Source organism: Stegodyphus dumicola, chromosome 11 (genome assembly GCF_044657685.1).
Source record: "Stegodyphus dumicola isolate Sdum_Otavi_A_Nest chromosome 11, ASM4465768v1".
In the NCBI taxonomy this organism is placed as follows: domain Eukaryota; kingdom Metazoa; phylum Arthropoda; class Arachnida; order Araneae; family Eresidae; genus Stegodyphus; species Stegodyphus dumicola.
In genome coordinates, this window is record NC_140778.1 from 35487701 (window position 1) to 35501698 (window position 13998).

Below are 13998 nucleotides of genomic sequence, written 5' to 3' on the forward strand. Positions count from 1 at the left end.
AGAGAAAAATAAGCGTAAAGTAAGCACGCATGAAATCTACTATTCAAAATATTATTTCGAAATACCGCAGAAAAATTTTTTTTAAAAAACAAATTGCCAACAAAGCGCCCAAGGCATTTCAATAGTCATGGAAGCTGGATCATTAAAAATAATATTAGTAATCTTTTAAAACGATAGCAGTTAACCTGAACGAATATTTAGAAAATCTTCTAAGTAAGAAATTGTTGGGCATATTTAAAAAAAAAAATAATTTTCCTGCCCAAATAGCTTAAAATAAACCATTTCTCGCTGAAGCGAATTGAAAGGCAAATTTACTTTTCGTTAAGATTTGTTTTAAAAACCTTCGAGGTTCTTCGTATTCAGTCAGATTGTAGGATTTTATGTTAAAATTAACCAGTTATAATTTGAAATTTTACTATTAATCTTCATCAAAATGGAACTTAGTTAAGGATTATTTAAGTCGATGGTTTGAATGTTTCAGAATTAGAGCTCGCTTACACTTCCGTATTATTGCCAGCTCTGCCAGAATTTATTCCGGCTTTAGACATTTTGCTAGCCGACTTTTGAAAGCGCGCCGTTATTTATTCAAGTAAATTATTTTGTGTGTAGTATCCATGGAGGTACTTCCTACCTCCATGGTAGTATCAGCCTTCGTTACTTGAATTTAAACGCTCAGTTCTATGTTATTTTAAGTACCGTAAGTGGTAGAGTTTTATCTGTAGCCCAAGCAGTGCCTCCTGTTAATTTCAACAGTTCAATAAAAAAGTTATTTTAACATTAAAAAATATTCTGTCATTTGAATTCAAGCTGGAGCGGTAACTTATTGTCAATATAATAGGATCTGGGATAGGACACTGCGTTAAGTGCTTAAAAGCTTAACGCAGTGTCCATTTTCTTACAAGTTTGTTATTGTCTTACGAGTTAAGCATTGAATAACCATTGAGTTGACATAAGCTTCTATATAAGTAAAACCCTATGATATATGTAGGTGAAAATGAATTCAGCATTTTTGGGAGTGATAGAAATCGAATGGTGTGAGGTATGGAGAAAAACCCCATATTGAACTTCAAATGAAAATGTTAGGTTTATAAGGTATTTCTCCTGCTTTCCTAGCGTGCCTTCGTGGTGTAGTGGTTCTGCACGCTGGGCCGGTATTCCAGAGGTCCGTGGTTCGATTCCTGGCGAAGGCGGTTGCAAATTTTTCATCTCTCCGGCTTTTCCAAAACTACTTAATGTCTCTACAGTGGCGCCCGAACTATAAGGGTATTAGATGATGATTCTGCTCACCCAGAATTTGGCTATTGGGTCCCCTAAAACCAAAGAATCTCTAAGGAGAAGAATGAAAGCTTCCATAGACGGAATGTAAACCTGATTCGCCTCTGCGCCGCTGTACCGAAGAGCCACGGCTATGCAGTGAAACACCAGCGCAGGGGGGAATTTAAACAGCGCAGTTCGAAGAGACAGTAAATTTTTTACTTTGAAATAACTCAAAATTGTAACAAAACTATTTAAGTGTAATTGAACTATTTTATTCAACGCCATGAACTCATGAACTGTAACCGAACTATTTTATTTAAACGCGATCTCGTGGCGATATGAAAAAACGTCAGTCGACCTCCAGCCGCCATGATGATAGTTTACTATGTTATGTTATTCAAATGTTTGATGTTCCATTTGGTATATGTTTCATTTTTATGTATATTTCTTTTGTTTGTAACCGTTCCTGTGTGCTCTGTTAATAAATCCTTTTAAAGCTAGCCGGCATTAGCGTCTATTGAGGAACGGCTACATCACATTGGCGCCCAACGTGGAGCCAAATGCATAACGGGCACCTGTAATTTCAGATTACATTTTTAAATTTTTAGGTATATTCGCTGCATAACGCTCTGTAGAGTTGTTAGGATTTTTGAAGAAGGATACATATGAAAAATGAGCAATGCCCTGTCCCGGAGGCGTAGCTAGGGTTTTGAGCGCTCGGGGACAACTGAAGATTTTGCGCTTCTTTCTATGTGCAAGAATGGAAAATATTTCATTCTAAAATTTGGTAATATCAATTTGGCGCTCCCTGGTTGCTGCGTCCGGTGGCAGTTGTCCTTCCTTGCCCCATCCTAGCTACGCACTGCCGTCGCCGGGATTCGAACCTGAACCTCTAGATTACGCACTCAGTAATCTAGAGCCTCTAGGCCAGTAATCTAAGACCTCTACGTAAACTTCATACTACAAAAGGAAAAAAGAAAATTTGACATTGTATATTAATTAGCACAAGACACAAAATGCGTTCTAAACCAGTGTTTCTCAAACGCCGGTCCGCAAGAAATATTTGCCGTCCGCGAAATATCCAGCTATCTGTCCAAAAATTGTGCCAATGGATCGAACTATTAAACTTACCGGTCCGCGAGAACGTACCGAAATATTCTTCCGGTCCTTGGAGAAAATCCAGTTGAGAAACACTGTTCTAAACTACATCTTACTTTTTTGTAAATTAGGTTTAGAAATTCGATGAATTTCAACAGGCTGGTCTATTTAACATGAAATTAATGGTATATGTCTTTAAACAGATTTTATTCAGCGAAATTTTCGGTAACAATTTGCATTAAGTTCATGTTTATTATATTATACAAGTGTTTGTGGCTGTAATATCCCTTAAAATTCATAGCTTTACTTCTTGAAAATTGATAATTCCTCTTTTTAATTCAGATGTTTTTTCCTTAAACTCGCATTTAAGAAAAGTTAATTTTTTAAAAGAAGAACTCGGTCTATCTCTAATGATTTATGATAGAAAATTAAACTGTGATCATATAACTGAAAACTATTACCGAAAAAAAAATAATAATAATAATCTCCAGCGCACGAGACTTTCTATCGGAAATTCCAAAGATATGCTCTTTTAAACATTTTGTGATACTGCTATAATGAACTGATTTTTATGGTTTAAGTAAGAAGAACATGATATTTAATAAAGAGTAAAGGTAATGCCAAAAACGTTAAGAAACGCCCCTCTGGGCGTAATATAAAATCTGAAAACTTTCAGATTTTTTTTATTTGAGGCCAAAGGGCATTAGCCCAGAAGGGCTATTAACTTCGTTTGGCATTTCGAGTCGAAAACTTTAAATGTCCGTTTGACTTTTCAAGTTGTTGGCACAAAATGTTATCGCCCTGTGTTACATTTAAATAAATTATATAATGAAGAATTTACATAAATGCATGTATGTTTCTTGCACTGTCTTAAAACAACGGTACCTAGAGCCATCCAATTTTGAATAACGTAATCCTCCACCGAATATGGGCATCTAGAAGCCCTAATTTGGGATTTAGAATTCATATCATTATCGATTTCATATTTTGTAAAACTTTAACGAATTTTTGATTAATAACTGAACGATTTCAAAGCGAGCAATGGCAACACTATACGGAGGGGGGGGGAAGCATTTTTATCTCCAGCTCGCGAGACTGTGTATGGGAAATTCTAAAGATATGCTCATTTTAAAATTATTTTGCTATATTGTTGTTGAAATGAATTTTATGGTTTAAGTGCGAAGAACACGATATTTAATAAATAACGGTGACAAACAAAAAAAAAAAAAAAAAAAAAAAACTTGGTGTAATGTAAAATCTAAAAACTTTTAGATTTTTAATTAAAGAAAATTTTTTTTTCCAAAAATATTTTTGTTTGCCTGATTCCTAGAAATCAAATCAGGAGTAATAATCAGTACTTGAAACAGTACTTTAAAATGCTGTTTTCCTTTTACGAAATCATTTATATTTAGCGTATCTAAAAACAATAAATTTTAATTTAAAAAGTTAAACATAAAATAAAGTTAAACATTATTGATGCTATAAATTTTCAAATAGTTTTATAAGGTAAGCTTCGTTAAAAAGTATGATGTCAAGCAGAATGTAATTGTTTAGTTCATTAAAATAACCGCACTTCGAGTTACGCATCCTCAAGAACTAATAACTTTAGAAAATACTTTAGGAATATAATGATAACAAATTGCCATTTCCTTTATCAGACTGGTGTGGAAAACAAAAAAGTTCTAGAAATACAATTTCGGAACACGTTCTGTATATTCAGAGGCTTTATTATCACGTCAATGTATAAGGCATAACTGCTTTTAATGAAGTAAAACATGTTAGAGTATTAATAATAAAATACTGTGTAAGAAGTTTTTGCAAGCCCTTTTTTATTCCGTAAGAAAGAGAAACTGTAATAAAAAAATCTGAAAGCTCTCAGGTTTTACATTGCGGCCAAACGGTCGTTTTTTTTAACGTTTTGTGTGTTACCTTTATTTATCAAATATCATGTTCTTCGCACTCAAACGATAAAATTCAATTTAACGGTAATATCGCAAAATAATTTTTAAAATGAGCCTATCCTTAGAATTTGCGATACGCAATCTCGCGCGCTGGAGACAATTAATCCTTAGAGGCCAATTTATTCCTTGAAGGACTATTGTTTGCGTTTTGCGATTTTGCGTTGGTTCACTATAAATGTCCGTTTCACTTTTCAAACTGTTGCCACTAAATGTTAAAGTCCTGCATTATATTTGAATAAATTAAATAATGAAAATTCTGCATAAATGTATGTATGTATATTTCTCGCGTTGTAATAAAAGAACGGTACATAGAACCATCGGATTTTGAATGATGTAATCCTCCTACGAATATTGGCATGTGGAAGCCCAAATTTTAAATTTGTTCTGATTTCATATTTTGCAAAATTATAACGAATTTTTGATTATTTTTGTAAGACTGTGTATCGGAAATTCTAAAGAAAAGCTCAATTTAAAATTATTTTGCGATATTGCTTTTGTACTGAATTTTATGGTTTAAATGCAAAGAACGTGATATTGAATAAATAAAGGTAATAGATAAAATGTTAAGGCCCCTTTGAACATAATTTAAAATCTGAAGCCTTTTAGATTTTTTTTCCTTCCCCGTACAGTGTTACCCTTACTTTGAAGTCGTTGAGTTTATTAATCAAAAATTCGTTAAAATGTTAGAAAATATGAAATCCATAATAAAACAAATTCCAAGTTTAGGCCTTTCAGATGCCCATATTCGCAGTAGGATGACGTCATTCAAAATTGTGACTCTAGATACCGTTGTTTTATCACAGTGAGAGAAAGATACATACATTTATGCAGATTCTTCATTATTTAATTTCTTCAAATTTAACACAGGGTGATAATATTCGGTGGCAAGAATTTGAAAAGTGAAACGGACATTTAAAGTTTTCGACGCAAAATGGCAAAACAAAATTAACGCCCTTTGGGCTAAAAATTCAATTAATTCAGCACCTCTCAAAAATGCATCTGCTGTGGATGATATTAAATGAATCTGACGAGAATTATTTTCAGTACCACACTGAAGTGTATTCAGTTAAATTTCTTATCCTGCAGTTGTTTCTTATCCTTAGTTAAAATTGCTCCATTTAAGACTTCTTGACCGAAAGGGAAATTCACCCCACCTCATAAATTATTCACTTCCGGGGTTGGGTCATATTGCTAGGTGGGTCCAAGCTTTGTGTTTCCCGACGTGGTTAGTTTTTACAGCAGATTCGCTGCTTCTGACATAAAGGGAGGTGCATCACTCGTTTTCCAAATCTTAAAGATTTCCCAGCACTCGCATCTAAATCTGAAACTGAAATTAAAGAAATTCAAAGAAACATCCCATTCAGCGCCGTCTTTAAACAGCAGAAGATCCCAGCAGATAATGATAATCCAATATCCCAAGTTTTTTTAAATCCTAAAGTTTTCAAATTCATTCAAGATATGAACGATGTTGCAGTTAATATTAAATCCGCTAAATCCAGTACAGAAAAACTTTCTATCGCTTTCTTAGCAGTGAAGATTGCTCTTGATTTCGCAGAAAAGGAAAACTAAGTTCAAAATTTTACTTCTTGTTACTTCCTGATGTTCCAATAGATGGCGACACCCATGCGACGATGTTTTCACCAGAAACTTTCCACTTTAAATAAAGTGGATTTACTTCTCACTAAGACGTACCCCGCAGGGTAAATAATTTCTGAGTAAAAGTCCCCAGGACTATATACTCATAGATATCTCAATTCATACTAATTCATACCATCGTTTTCCGCTGATTCCATCCCTAACCCAGGGCTAAAGAAAGAGCCCTGTCCCTAACCAGAGTTTTCCTGACAAGAGTGACAGATCATGCTTTCTGAGCCTAAATCTTCAAGGTAAGTTCAAATTTTAAATTGTGAGAATTTTTTTCTTTTTTTGTCTTCAGATGTACAGGAATATTAATTAAAAATACTGACAAAAGTGTAAAATATCGAACAGTAACGGTACTCTTCTATTATCGGGACTGTATTCAGAAACGTATGTATGTGTGGACGTAGGTATGTATGTATGTGCATATATGTATGTAGTATGTGCAGACGTATGTATGTATGTGTTTATATGTGTATATGTATGTGTCGACTCATGTATGTATGTGGGGACTTATGTATGTGCTTGTATGTGGGCGTGTATACACAGACATGCATACGTTTTTACACTGCGCAAAAAAAGGGTCGTTATTCCCCGTTCTACTGGGCCGATTGACGAAATTCAAATTGCGTTTTTCATGTCTCGAAACTGCGACTTAGGATGTACATTAGATTTATATATAGCATTGTTCTAACGTAGGTATTTTGACACAAAATCGTACATTTTCTGAAATAACGTACCAGTTTCTTTTCCTCCATATTTCGATTCTACGACTCAAATTATGATTAGATCTTAAATTTTCTAATTTTTGATGAAATATTTATGGAGACATTTAAAAAAATCCACCTTCGCTTTTTTATTTTTATTTTATTTATTTATTTATTTATTTTTCAGTTTGGGCCAAGATTAATTCACTCGGCGAACTTCTTAATTTATAGCAATCTATTTTCCGTTCCTTTTTTACTTCCTTGTACGAAGTAAAAAGGAAGTATTGTAATCACGAAAAGTTTCAGGCAGCATATTTCAACGAAAATATCCATTTTGACCGCTATCGAATGCAATTTAACGATGTTTTTGCGTGACATCTCTACGTAAGGACAGAATAAAAGACTCTTTTCCTCCAAAAAATTACAAAACTGCTTTAAAATGAATTCTGAAGAGAATGTTTCGTGGCGTCTTTATACGGACCTCGCATAGCTCAAAAACGAGTTGCCTCAGAACGTTGAAATTTCGTATATAGGACTGCTATAAAATGTAGATGTGCACGTCGTATTTTGGTTGCAATCGGCCGCACCAAACGTATATAAATATATATATATATGTAAGATAAAAATATATGAATCAAAATTATAGATTAAACTATAAACATTAATTCTTCCTCTCTATTCTAAAATCGTAATAACTTCTTTCACATTATCTTGGATTTATCACAAAACGATGATTTGAAGAGCTGAATTAAATTTTCCATTGAGGTTTCAGGCTGCAGGAAACTATCCTTACCGGCTTCATTGTCATAATAAAAGCACAAAGGAAAAACGGAACACTGTCGATGCGTGCTTATATCCATATTGAAGAAGAATTTTGATTGCGTAGTATTTAAAGAACTTTGCAGTCGAGGCAGTTTTAATTCCATTTTTATTTCCAATTGATATTTGTGGCCACAATCACTTGGCACTCTAGTCGTGCCTTTCCTGAAAGCATCCTCAATTGCTTCTTGACTGGCTTCTTCAAAGTCACACGCCTGGACGTATTTGTATACACCCACTAGTGCCTTCTTCAAAGCATCATAGCTACTAGAGTACAACATCTTCTGTTTGATCTTGGAGCTCTCAGGACACCATGTCATGAGAACAAGCCTATCAACAGACATGGATGATTTTTCCTGGCCTCCACTTTCAACAGGAATGTTAGCTGGAAAGTCAAATACACAGTATCGGCATTCATTCTTGTATTTCTGCAATTGCTCAAGGAATTCACTGTAGGTAGCTTCACGGGGACCAGTAACTTCTACATCAATCACCTTCTCATCTTTAATATGATAGATGATGTATCTGTACTTTTTATCTTTCTTCACTTCTTCATAAACAGTCTTATTTTTATCTTACATATATATATATATATCCACTCTGTTACTCGGCTCAGTGATCTCAGTTTCTTTACTCTTGTATGTTTCTAAATTGTACATTTTTTGCTTTAAAAAATGATTGAATTATGTTGTTTTTATCTTCCGGTTAAGGTTTTTATGCCTTTCGTAAATCTGTATGCAATATTTCTAGAATTATGAACAGTTTTAAAGTTGTTTAAGTGCCGCTAAGCCTTTTTTTTTATGGCGGCCATTGATTGTTTACATTTGAAACAGTACACTAGTGGATTTGTTGCCAATCTAGAGAAACTTAGCTTCGCAACAACAAAGATAACGCCTTCATTTTTTATTGCCAATTAAATCATGCTTAATCCTTTCTAGAATTTTTTCGAGGAAATAAGTGTTTCAGATTTACTTCGTAAATTTTAATATAGATATTTTGAGTTTTTATGTATTTTTGCCTTCTTGCGAAGTGAGAACTGAATTAATTGAATGAGAAATACTCAATCGTCTGTGAAAAACTGTTTCTTTGTTGTTTTATTTGTTTAATTTATACATCATTCTAGCTTTATTATAGTATTTGAATAGAACATGTGGCAACGATTATATAATTCTATTCTTTAAATGATATAAATTTTGTGCATTATGAGTTATAATATGAACGAAATATAATACTGTTAAGTGAATCTAGCGCCAGAGTGTCACTATGGTAAACAAATACTAGAGTGAATTTTAAAGAATGCATTTATTCTATTGCGGTTTATGCGCTGTCGGCGAAGTAGATTTAATTCAATTCAATAAGTTTAAATGAAATGCAAGAAAAAATGCGTATAATTTAATATTCCGTACAAGGAAGTCATGTGGTGTACACATCAGATTATTTTAATTATACAGAAGCGGGAAAAAGTTATCCTGAAGCTGGGATTCTCAACAGTGGTACGCGTACCGGTATGATTTATTTTTTTAATTTCTATTTTTAAACAAATTTTATAAATTTTTCGAAACAAATTTTGAGTTCTGACAAATAAAATTTTTACCATTATCTTAATTTTATTTCTAAGCATATCTACAAAAATTAGAGTTTTTTTTTATTCAGAATTTCCTAAGATATACGTGAATTTACACATTGGGACGTTTTGAAATTTGGCATATTTGTTATAAGCGATAATAACGCCAAATGAGATTTACGCACTTCGTTAAAATTAGTTGAAAATAAGAACGATAACTTTTTCCCGCTTCTGTATAATAAAAAAAATCTGATGTGTACACCACATGACTTCCTTGTACGGAATATTAAATTATACGCATTTTTTCTTGAATTTTATTTAAACTTATTGGATTGAATTAAATCTACTTCGCCGACAGAGCATAAACCACAATAGAATAAATACATTCTTTAAAATTCCCTCTAGTATTTGTTTACCATAGCGACACTCTGGCGTTAGGTATGATTTAAAATAACCGGTATGTACCGGTATGATTTAAAAAATAAATCATACCGGTACGCGTACCATTGTTGAGAATCCCAGCTTTAGGAGACTGAAATTTTGTGACTGCATCTTATTGCAAACTAAACTCACACCAAGTTCATTGGGGGTATTGTTTGTTCCTCATTTCACATCTAGGCGTATACTAGTCTTGAAATATTTTGGGTAATTTTTGATATTCTGTAAAATGAAAATGTCGTTCGAAAATATGAAACGATATGCTTTAAAGACAGCGAACAAAGGGGAAAGTGTAAACAAAACTACCATGGATTTAGGTGTTGGGCGGACTACTTAGATAGGGTGGAAAAAGAGCAGGTCCGAATAGGTCCTTGGTGTGTGAAAAAAGTATGTACGGATAGTTTATGGATTGGATTATTTAATTATGGCAAAGCACACCAGGGATATCTGCCTAAAGGAAGGGATGCCTTCGTGGAGGGCTTTCTAAGGGAAACTGGCTCGTATACACGTTACACATGGGGAAAACCACGAAAACGCCCATGCAGCCAGCCCGTTCGCGGGATTCGAACCTCGGACCCAACTACCAGTGTTCAGCGTCTTTACCGCTCGGCCGCTGGTGGGTCACGGTTAGTTTATGAAAGGTGGTGAATGTGAAAAAATGAGCGAGGAGCTTTATTTGTGATTCAGGCAGCAAAAGGAACAGGGAACATCCATTTCAGGAGCAATTTTACAAAAGAAAGATCTAAAATTTTATGACGCAATTCAAGGAGAGCCTGGATTTACTGCTAGTTTTGGCTGGCTAGTTAGACTAGCAGTAAATCATTTTAGCAAGTCATTTTGACTGCTTTTCAATTTGAATTAGAAAAACAATTACGTAATGACACAGCTACTTATAATTCTGTGACTTTTTGTACAACATATAAATGCGTTTATTAATCATTGTAGTTTCCTCCCCCTCCTTCATTTCCGGTGTATATGTATACACCGGAAATGGGCAATACCTGTATTGCCCAGAAGCAGTCATTTTGACTACTTGGAAAATGTTAAATAATCAAATGTCTTTTATTACTGAACTGAGTAAGTTTCTTATATGACCAGTTCAGCTCTGGATTGGAATAATAGTTTTTAAATATATATATATATATATATATTTTATTGCCGTCACATCATAACATACAAGTTCATGATAAATTGTCGATTTGGGCATATGCATGATAAGGTGCAGTTGTAGCTGCTATAAATGCTTGGATCCTTTACAAATAAGCGACAGGAATACAGATATTTGGTGGCAACGAAAAGAGTTCCTGTTTCAATTAGCAGAACAGCTTTCCACCGTTTACAGAGCTGCAAGACAGAAAAAATTCATCAGAACATGAAGACTCACAAAGATCAACTGCAACATCATCAGATACAATATATTCTAACAAACGAAAAATTTGTCAAGTATGATTGCCACAACAACAAAACAAATAATATATGTGAAAAATGTCAAAAGTATGATTGCGGAAAATGTACACATAAAAAGATTTCCGCTTTCATTTGCTTAAAATGTACGAATAATGCATAAATTATTTTTTTTCCAGGTGAAGTAAATTTTTTTATTGTTAATACTACAAATAAGTAAATAGTATAAAAAATATTAAAAATTAATTTTAAACAAATTTCTTTACACATTATTCTTTCACAAATGCAGTCATTTTGACTGCTTTCGGGCAATATTGGTATATATTAAGTTTCAGCCTTTCTAGTGTTAATACATATATTATTTGTCTCTAGAATAATAATATTCAATTTCTAGAGTTTTTTAGCTAAAACATTATAGAAATAATATCGCGCGCATGAAAGAGTTAAATATTAAGAGTTCTGAAAAACCCACCGCTTATTCTGTACTTGTAGAAAAAAAGAGATAGAGGGCGCTGCGCCGCCCGTATGTTTAGCTAATTGTTTTAAGTTAACTAGCTAAACCGCTAGTTTCGGTAGAGAGGGTTGAGAGGTTGATGAGAGTGGTTGAGAGTGACATAAACTAGATACTCTGTAATCTGTATATAATATTTGTACATAGTCTTCTCTTCATTAAATAGATTTAGTTAAAGGAAAGTGTCTTTGTTTAGCCAATAGAACACAAGAACCACCGATAAAGAAGATGTAAGTAAGTTTTTACATACATCAAGTTTTGGTAGCATCAGGCCAGAAGGTGAGTCATTTCATTTTATCTGCATGCAATTTATCTTTGATAATGAGTTTTGAAGAAACCGTCGAGAGAAATAGAAAAATTAGAGGTTCGGTTCGTACCAGTGTAACAAAATTAATAAGGAAATTGGATGAGGAATTGCAAAGCGAGAATCCGAACCTAGAAGTGTTGCAAGAATCACTTTCAGTGTTAATCGAGAGAGAAAGTAGCTTGTTAAAATATGATGAAGTTATTAATGCTCAAAGCACTGTTCAGGAATTAGAGACAGAAGTAGAACATTGTTTAGAATACAGCGAATCCATCATTAGATGTAAATCTAAAGTCAATAGATATATTCAAAATGTGGGTAAAACCGGAACAACTTCACAAGTTTCGGAAATCAAAACTAATTATAATACTAAATTGCCTCGCATTACCTTAGAAACTTTCAGCGGCGATTTATGTAAATTTACTGAATTTTGGGCTCAGTATAAAGCTGCCATTCACGAAAACAATACGCTTCAAGATGTTGAGAAGTTTAACTATTTAAGATCTTTACTCACCGGTTCAGCTGCAAAAGCTATAAGCGGATTGCCATTAATAGGAGAAAACTATATAAAGGCCATCGAAATCTTAACTGACAGATTTGGGAAAAAAGAAATATTAGTTAGCGCGCATATGAACGTTCTACTAGCTTTAGAGCCAGTACGCCGTTCAAGTGATGTATCCAGTTTAAGAAAACTATATGATGAAATAACAGTTCAAACAAGAAGTTTAGAGACATTAGATATTAATTTTAATTCTTACGGCAATCTATTACTTCCTATTTTATATAAGTGTATACCGCAAGATTTAGTGTTACAGTTCAGTAGGGAGCAAAAGGTCGACACAGAGTCAACAGTGTCAGATTTATTGTTGTTTCTAAAGAGAGAAGCAGAAGCGCGCGAAAAGTCACTAACTCTGGGTCTTAAACAAACACTTTCGATAACCAGTGAAAGAAATACCGACAACTATCGTAAGAGTGTTGCTCCAATTAAAAAGAAAATGGTATCAGCGGCGACGCTTAATACATCAGTCGAAAATTATATGTGCGACTTTTGTCTTAAATCTCACCTCTCAAAAGACTGCGACTTAAGTATTTCAGAGAAACACAAAGCATTATACGATCAATTTAAGTGCAAGCGCTGTTGAAAAAAAGGTCACAAGAAACCATTTTGTAAGGCAAAGTGGGTTAAATGTAATATTTGCAAATCTTTGTCGCATTTAGAGAGCCTGTGTGATGCAGAAGGGCAAGAAAATAAATCCATTAAAAATACTGCGCGCGCAGCAAAAGAGACAAACGTTAGTTCACTATTCCTCGAAACACTGAGCAAGCAAATTCCTAATGACGTGATTTATTATCAAACATTGAGAGGTCAACTGGTAGGAAATAATTCCACATTTAACGTTAGGTTGTTATGCGATTCTGCTTCCGAAAGATCTTATGTTTGTCAGTCTATTTCCAGAAAAGCAAGTTTACCGACTATTGGTAAAGAAAGATTAAGAATTCATACATTTGCATCTTCGAATCCGCCAGTGCGAGAATTTAAAAGAAAAAGACTTTCTCTAAAAAAAAAGACAGGGTTCACTCTAATCATCGAAGCACTCGAAGTAAAAACCATATGTTCCAATGCATTACCCAGGCCATCAGCAGAAATTATAAACAATCTTCGCCAACAAGGATTTCACTTATCTGACAGCTGCGATAGTGAAGTGGCAGAGGTACAGATTTTAATTGGGAATGATTACTTGAATTGCATTTTAACGGGGAAAACACATCGGTTAACAGAATATTTAGTACTGCATGAAAGCATATTCGGTTGGACGTTGAGTGGTAGAGTGGGGGGAGAAAGTAAGAAGTTAAGTTCAGGGTCAGACTCCACCGGCTTGTTTATACACATCGATTCGGAAGAGGAATTAAAAATATGGGAACAGATTCGTCAGCTTTGGGAGATTGAAAGTCTAGGAATCTGAGAGTGCGCGTCGGAAAGGGGTTCTGGCGATGAGCGAATAATTAAACAATGTGAAGAAGATTTGAAATATGTAGACGGGAGGTATGAGGCTCGCTTGTTGTGAAATAGGAGTCCAGAGCATTTGGAAAATAATTTTGGTTTAGCGAAACGACAGTTCGAAAGGGTGCAGCGAGAGTTAAAAGGTAACAGCTTTGTGAGGGAACAGTTTATGGAAATAATTAAATTTTAGACACAAAACAACATTATTCAAGAGTGTGAGGATACGAGAGAGAGGTACTTTATGCCATTCCGAGCAGTGGTCCGTAAAGATAAAAAAAGCACTCAAGTTCGAATG

General features: G+C 34.1%; 1 pseudogene; it reads right to left on the bottom strand.

Annotated features, from left to right (window-relative positions):
- Nucleotides 1–2212: 2212 nt before the first annotated feature.
- LOC118205991 (cofilin/actin-depolymerizing factor homolog pseudogene) lies at nt 2213–12811 on the bottom strand (annotated as a pseudogene).
- Between the last annotated feature and the right edge of the window lie 1187 nt (nt 12812–13998).